This window comes from Coloeus monedula (genome assembly GCF_965178545.1).
Source record: "Coloeus monedula genome assembly, chromosome: 1".
Classification (NCBI taxonomy): Eukaryota; Metazoa; Chordata; class Aves; order Passeriformes; family Corvidae; genus Coloeus; species Coloeus monedula.
The window spans coordinates 4,390,978-4,398,732 of record NC_138781.1 but is presented as its reverse complement, the minus strand read 5'-3'; the positions used below and the strand labels follow the sequence as shown (position 1 = coordinate 4,398,732).

At 54.2% G+C, this 7,755-nt stretch overlaps 1 protein-coding gene across 2 annotated transcripts in view; it reads left to right on the top strand.

The window, feature by feature from the left end:
- The first annotated feature begins 3,134 nt into the window (after positions 1–3,134).
- LOC309583257 (mitogen-activated protein kinase kinase kinase 3-like) overlaps positions 3,135–7,755 on the top strand; it is a 75,773-nt gene continuing 71,152 nt past the window's right edge. For both annotated transcript variants that reach the window (XM_082298848.1, XM_082298847.1), the window contains exon 1: positions 3,135–3,231. The gene's annotated coding sequence lies outside the window, so the exon portion shown is untranslated. The remainder of the gene's footprint in view (positions 3,232–7,755) is intronic.

Below are 7,755 nucleotides of genomic sequence, written 5' to 3'. Positions count from 1 at the left end.
TGTTCACTTCCTGCAGGAACCCTAACACAGCCCAAAATAGTAGCAGTTAGGTAAAAGCCAAATATCTTCTCATTTTTCTCCCCACAGCAAATACTAATGCATACGTCATTAAAGGAGAAGCATAAATAGAACAAGCCTGGGGCTGTGATTTGCAAAGTTCTTGGTCTGTGGATGAACCATCAGCTTTTCTTATAGCTCACTATTACCCACTTGTGCCATCAAACTGTTCACTGAAGATGCTATCAGGATGAAATAGGCCTTCATATCTACCCATATTTATACCAGTCAGCTAAGAATCAGAGCACCCATCTATAGGTTCTGTGTGTGATGTGGTTTTCATCTCCCTGACTGGGACAGCATGGGACAGCCTGCACCAAAGAAAGTGTCCTAGTGGCAGTTTGGACAGCATTTTGGAAAAGAAGGGAGAGTTTGGCTCTGTGGGTACAAGGTGTGCCACAACTGTTGTCCTCAGGCACACAGAACAGCCCACGCCTGTTTAATTTCACCGTACGGAGCCACGTACAGCCACTGCCTGCAACACTTGGGTTCGCCACTGCTCTCCACCGTGCCCTCTCCACCAGGTGCTCACTCCTCTCCAGAAACTGGCAGCCAGCACTTGTAGAACACCTGAAACTCTGCACAGTTTCCACACACCTCTGCCCATTCTTCTGCCAGGCTTGGTAAATGTTTCCAAGAGCGACTCAAGCTGGCAGAATCCGGGGGCAGGTCCTTAGCACACCCCTCAGCAGAGAGCTGTTAACATCAGTGGAAACAGCCTTTGACACTCATGAGGATCCTTATATTGTTCAGGGACACCCTAGAATTGAAATCACCCTAGCAGGATTCCTGGGGCACCAAAGACATTCAGGAAAGAAGAGATGCTTGGAAGAATTACAGCTTTCAGCAGTAACTGGTTTGTGCAGAATCAATTCCCATTAAAACCAGGTGGTTTTAAAGGAACTGCTTGTCGCTTTAGTGCCTTGTAATACTTGAACCTCAAGTCCTGGGGTCCGGGTTCCCAAGGTAAACACGTGTGATTTATTTCAGAAAGGCATCTGCAGTACAGGAATTCATTACATACATCCCTGATGGGCAGCAGCCAACTTTTCAAATGTGCCAAGTTACCAGAATTTTATTAAAAGCTTTTAAGAGTTAGAGAGAAGGTGCAGAGAAAAGCAACCTCCTTCCCAAAGCCAGGTGGCTTAGGCTCGACTCACACTACTTCCCGAATGGATGAGGCAAGCTGGAGTCAGAGGTTCCTTCCAGCAACAGCTTGGTCCCCCTGGATGTATCTCTGTAAGCTGCATAAATATTCTGGGGAGGGGGAGGGAGAGAGAAAAGAGTGAAACCTATTCAATTACATCAAGATCACGACTGGCCGTAGTAAAATCATTTATGGAGTGAGGGAACCCGGAGCGGTTTGGGCTGGAGCCATCTGCAGTTATTTGGTATATACAGAATCGGTTTCTATGGATTTTATTATTAGGTCACGCGATTGTATACGAGGATGTGAGATGTGAATCTCTCAGGAGGGGTCCCTGGTTGGGGTTTCTATTGCCTTTATAGGAGTTGCAGCAGCAACTCCTTAAAAGTTGAGGGGAATGGGGATGGTTTTAGGATCCAGCCCATTTTTTTTCTCCCCCACCAAAATCTTGAATTGACTTTGTTCCTCTTCCTCTCCACAACACATTTACTAAATGGGGAAACAAGGAAATAATCAGTGAAATATTCTTACTTACTTTTTCCATTGTCTGCATGAATTTTCTCTCTTTCCCACCAGTCTGAGGGATATCTGGTACATAACTCAGCTCCCACTTCCATCTGCTTTTCAGCCTCTTGTTGGCCCTTTTTAGGGGTAATTTTGCTTCTATGCCATTGTTGGCTCCTTCCATACAGAGAGTCGAGCCCAAAGGAACTTGGACACACAACAGAGACTTGGGGCAGTGGGTGTAGATCAGAACAGCCAAGAGGCTTCTCTACCTCCCCAGGGAGCTGCCCAGGGAGCCTAAGCTGTTCTGGAGAGCTGTGACTCAGGAACAGTCTAAAGCCCTTTGGTCTTAACTATGGCTCGATTTTACTTTAATTGCCCCGAAGAGGCAAACCCAAACCAAGTTATCAGAGCAATTCCTTCACATCCCAGTGGTGTGAGAAAGCTGGGCCCTGCAGAAAGCTACCCTGCTGCAGCAAGATTCCACCACCTTCACCAGCATTCCAGCTGATGAAGCCCCATCCCAGAATAAGGGAGTTTCAGCCCTGTATCTCATCAACTCCTGGGTTTTTTTGTGACAGCCTTAGGTAGGACAGCTCACTTCTAGCCCCCTCTTCCAGAAGGTAGGAGATGTTCAGGCTGAAGCGCAGAGGTCACATTCCATCCTTCTTGAAGGCAGAGCCGGGGGACCCCACGGTGTCAGGCCGGGGCTGATATGACCTGCAGGAGCACGGGAAGCTGCACCTGGACCGAGCGGGGCTGAGGGATGGGGCATCATCCGGGGTGCGAATCCGCCCGGGGGTCGGAGGTGCCCCGAGCGTCGGAGCCGACCGGGGATCGGAACCGCCCCAGGGATCGGAACTGCCCCACGGCTGCCCCGCGGGTCGGAGTCTCACCGGAGCTGATCCGACCTGCAGGGCCAGGGAAGCCCCACCGGGACCGAGCGGGGCTGCGGGACGGGGCATCATCCGGGATGCGAATCCGCCCGGGGGACGGATCTTGCCCGGGGATCGGAACCACCCCGAGGTCCAGAGCTGTCCGAGAGGTCGGAGCCACCCCGGGGCTCGGAGTTGCCCCAGGGTTTCGGAGCTGCCCCGGGGCTCGGAGTTGCCCCAGGGTTTCGGAGCCGCCCCGGGGCTCGGAGTTGCCCCAGGGTTTCGGAGCTGCCCCGGGGCTCGGAGTTGCCCCAGGGTTTCGGAGCTGCCCCAGGGTTTCGGAGCCGCCCCGGGGCTCGGAGCTGCCCCGGTGTCGCCCCCCAGAGGCGGGGCACGGTCCGGCCCCGCGGTCGCTCCGCTGGGTCGGTCGCAGCCGGAGCCGGTCCGCCCCCGTCCCCATCCCCGTCCCATTGGCCGCGGCGGCTCCGCGCGTCACCGCTTCCTCCCGCTTTTGTGCGCCGCCCCAGCCGAGCTGCAGCCGAGCGGTGCCGAGCGGAGCTGAGCTGCTCGGAGCCGCGCCAGCCGCTGGGACCGAGGTGGTGACACCAGCCCGGGGTGGCCGCGCATGCCCCTCCGCAGGTGACCCCGGTAAGTCCGTCCTCACCCCCCCTTTCCGCGCGCGCTGGGTCCTTGCCTCCGTGAATAGTTTCGTTCTTCTAATTATTTTACTGTCTGCAGTGGTGACCGAGAGTTTTGCAGCCTGGTCTGGTTTCCGTAGCTTTTTTTCCCTTCCTTTCTGGTCTTGCAAGTGGGAGCTTGGCCCTCCGGCTGTGTTTGGGGAGTCGTGGGGGGCGAGCGGGGGCTGGAGCGGCTCCCCAGGAGGACGGCGCGGGTTGCCGCGTCCGTGGGTGCGGAGCGGACTGAGGGACTGACCTTCCCCGGGGCTCCCCGCACGCCCCCGCCTTGTGCTGGTGCTCTCGGGTCGCTGTTTTCCCCAGGTTGTCGCCTGGGTCCCTGTCCCCGCTGCAGCTGCTGACAGCGAGCGCCGGGATTAGACTCCAATACCCGTTTTGAGATGCAATAAAGTCTGGAGCCAGCGGCTCCTGGATGTGGTCACTTCGGTCCTGGTTCCCTGGAAAGGGAGGTGCGGGGCTACTTGGCCATCCCTCGCTCTCCTGCAGAGCTCCCCCTGCACCGTCTGTCCAGAGCGGTGAGGATGGGATGAGCTCGGGGAGGAAGGCTCCGCGGCGGGCATGGCCCCGAAGCTCGTAGCCGCGTGGTGCGAGTGGCCGGCGGAGCTGGGGAAGCTGGACTTCCACCTGGACGGAGCGAGCGGCTGCCGTGGGGCTGTGCCATGAGTCGGGATGATGCTCAGGAAGGATTTGCGCTGCCGGCACCAAACCTCTGCCCTCCACGGCTGTGCGGGGAGGAGCGGAGCAGAGGTGGGAGCCGTGGACCAGCTGGGCAGGTCGTGCACGGTGGCCAAGTCCAGCTCTTGCTGGCCCTGATACAGCTGGGAGAGAGGCTTGTCCCTCGGCTGCTGCTTTTAACCTACTCTTCAATTCCTGTCTTGTAATCCAGTGGTTTTTGGGAGTGGACCTGCTCCTGGTTCGGGGAAGGGTCTTGCAAGTGTTTCTGGTGCGTGAACGAAAAACACGGGGCTCACTTGGGCTTTGGAGGCTTGGGATTTGTGCAGGCTTTAAGTGATCCCAGGGATTTCCAGGGTCAAGCTCTTTCACTTCTTTGGTGAGAGAGTGGTTTTGGGGGAATTTCTATGCCACCATACAAATTTATTTCCAGCCCGGTGCATGCAGTTTGATGTATGCAGGATTTGTGCATGCAGCGCAGCTCTTGGAAAGTAGTTCCTCAGGTGTGCATGAGATAGATCAATTGCATTTGGGGGTTTGCTGTGACTACCTCTGTCTTGATACCTGTGTCAGATGGTCCAATTTCCAGAACCCCTAATTCGACATTAGTTATAAACAGGGGTTCAAGGATTCCCAGGGCTCCTGCAGATCACAACAGACCTCCACAGCTGGGCACAGCCTTTGCCCTGGGAAGGTTTTGCAGCTTGTAAAAGCTTCTCTGTTGAGGCAGGACGTGAGGCTGGATGGGCTGCCAGCCTGGTGGGATGTGGATGTAAAGAACCTTTTTATACCTTCCTCATGTGAACGGGTTTTGGTGCCGCAACTTTTTCCATGGGTCCTTAACCTCCACCAGAAACGCACAGCTCTGCCCTGTCAATGTGTGCTGATGGGCAATGCATTTATTTTTTTGGAGGCTGTCAGAGCCTGTGAGGGAAGTGTGCTCATGCAGAGAGATGTGGTCTGGATTTTCACCCAGACGAAGCGACTCCGACGTGAAGAGCCAGCGACTGCGGCGGCCAGAGGAGCGGCTCCATCCCGTCCGGAACGTTCCCATTGCTTGATGATGCTTCGTGATTTTAGCCTGCAGCTTGGACTTGATGCTTTGTGAATTTTCCCATTGGGAAGACGCCGGCGAGGCTCACACGGTGTGTCTGGCTCCCTGGCAGAGCCGTGGGATGGAGTGCTGCAGCATGGAAAGTGATGTGCTTCCAGCCCTGCTCTCCCCAGATGGACGTGGGAATGAGTGCAAGAGCTGGCAGGATCTTCTGTTCTGGTGGATCTGGCCCTGCTGTTGGAGACCTGCTGGTCGAGGCTAGAGGGAAGTGACTCAGGGTTTGCTGTTAGAAGGGATATCTTTTATTAGACTGCTTGGGGAAGGCAGGCTGGCTTTGGAGTGCACGAGCCTTTCTACACGTAGAAGAAAAGACGGAGTGATTGCTCGGAGTCTGCCTTGGCTCTCCAGACTGAGGGATTCAACTGAAAGAAAAGGGGAAGCAAAAAAGACAGGTTCAACTACAGCTCAACCTGTGCAGTTCGCCTGGCCTAAGGAAGCACATTTCATCTCTCTACAAACCTCAGGACTCTTTAGATCCTGAGATGCAGCACAGGACAGGAACGTGCATCCCATGTGCCAGCCTTTCACGGGAGGTGGCCAAGTCCTTTCCAACCTGGCTTCCGCAGTGAGGAGCTGTGGGAGACAGGGGTGGTGCTCGCTGATGCCTGATGGTAGCAGGAGGCTGCTGGGCTCTGTCCCTTCCACTCCCCTCTTTGCAGAGAGCACAGGCCAAGCACAGTGTGCACAGAAATGTGCAGAATGTCAGCTGTGCACTGTGGAGATGGAAAACGCAGTGTGGAGCCATGAGAAGTGGAATATGGATTTAAACTTCTTTATTTTTTATTGTTTCCTCAGACACTTTTTAGAAAAGCTGTAAATGGCCCACTGATACTGAACCTGGAAGATTCAGTCTCCAGACTTCTTTTATTTACCTATTTAAACTCCTCAAGGGGAAATGGGTGACCAGGTGTTTTAATGACTCCCTCCAAGGAGCAGTTCCCCTTCCCCACAGGCCAGGGCAGTTCAGCATTTCTTTCTGGCACCTTTTCTGCCTTTGCAGAGTGCGGTGTGAGATGTAGAGGTGGTGAATATCATCTCAGTTGTGCCTGAACCACGCTGTCTCCACAGGCTTGCCCCATATCCTGCATGGCATGAACCTTCATCTGATGTGGTCAGTGCTGTGGTGAGCATCAGACAGGCAAGATGAGGGGCTTTCTGTCTGTGAAGGTGTGGGTGAGCATGCAGGAGTGTGGATATGTGGTCATTTTTGTTTGTTTTCTGTCTGTCCCTGATGTTCTGATCTGGTCTAGCCAAGTAATCTTCCCATCAGTCACTAAAATGCTGCTGGTGCCCAAATTGAAAGGGTGGTCAGCCATTGGAACAGGCTGCCCAGGGAAGTGGTGGAATCACCATCCCTGGAAGTGTTCAGAAGCCGTGTGGATGTGGCACCTGGGGACACGGTTTAGTGGTGGACTTGGCAGTGCCGGGTTAATGATTGGACTCAAGGATGTCAGAGGTCTTTTCCAGCCTTAACGAATCTGTGATCCAGTCAGTCTGTCTCAGTTCACCTTTAATAACACAAGAAATTTAAAGCTAAGACCTCCTTTAAAAATCAATGCCTTGCTCCTCAAAGCCCCTGGGGAGCTGCTCCCTGCAGCAGACCTGTTGTGTGGGCGTGAGGAGCACGGGAAGAATGCTGTAGTGGGGCTGCAGGCGGGGGGGTACCTGGCTTTGTTTTGGCACTGGGGATGTTGCTCCAGGAGCTTCCCCTGGAGCCACAGGGCTTGGGGCCAGGCTGAGACCAGGATGGTGGAAGAAACAGCATCAGCCTGGCCCGTGATGGGGACCCTTGCAGCTCTACAGCCCTGTCTCTGTGACCAGGGGTGGGGACACACCGTTGCACGTCATCGCTGTGTCTGGTCTCAGGTGCCAGCTTCTGTTCCCAGGGCGCTTGGAATGTCTGTGAAAGGACCCAGAGGGTGTGACCTGTATTTCTGAGGCTGTTAGAGGTCAAAGGTGAAAGATGTACCTGTGCCCTCAGAAAGAGGAGGTTCAACTCCCAAATGCATTCCCCAAGCAGCTTTTTTCTATGCTGGAAGATCCTAATATAAATGTCAGTGGAGACCAAGTGGCTCAGAATTTGATGAGAATCTGTGGTTGGTTCTGCTCTCCTGCGTTAAACCCCAGGCTGGCCACCATTTTATGCAGAACTAATTGTCACTTCTGTGAGAGCTCCTCTGATTTTATTCTCTCCACTCTGGGAAATGATTCGGTGCAGCCCAGGGAGAACGAGCTGTAACAGCAGTGAACCAGGGTGGAGCTGAGCCAGGGTTTGGCTCAGAAGCTGCCTGGAACAAAGTCCGGCTGGCAGAGCGTGCCGTGCCCAGCGGCTCGGGCCAGATCCTGGAAGGAGCTGGCCAAGCTCCTGTGTGGGCTGCTGTGTAAACAGCATGTGTTCAGACCAGGTCCTGGGGGGGTGGGAGGATGGGTCAAGTGTTCAGGTAGTGATTAAACATGAAATTCCTTGAAAAAAATATCCCTAGGTGGGTGGATTAGAGGCGCTCTGCAGCACTACTGTGGCCAGGAACTTTCATGCTAAAGTGACAGAAAGTCATCTGATTGATAGCTGGGTGATTCAGAGGGAGAAAAAGACTTTGCACAGTTGCTTTGAGAAAGTAATTTGTGAGATAAGTCTTTGTGATGGAGGTAGGAACGTCTTAAATCCATCAGTGCTGAAGGGTGCGGTGTGGC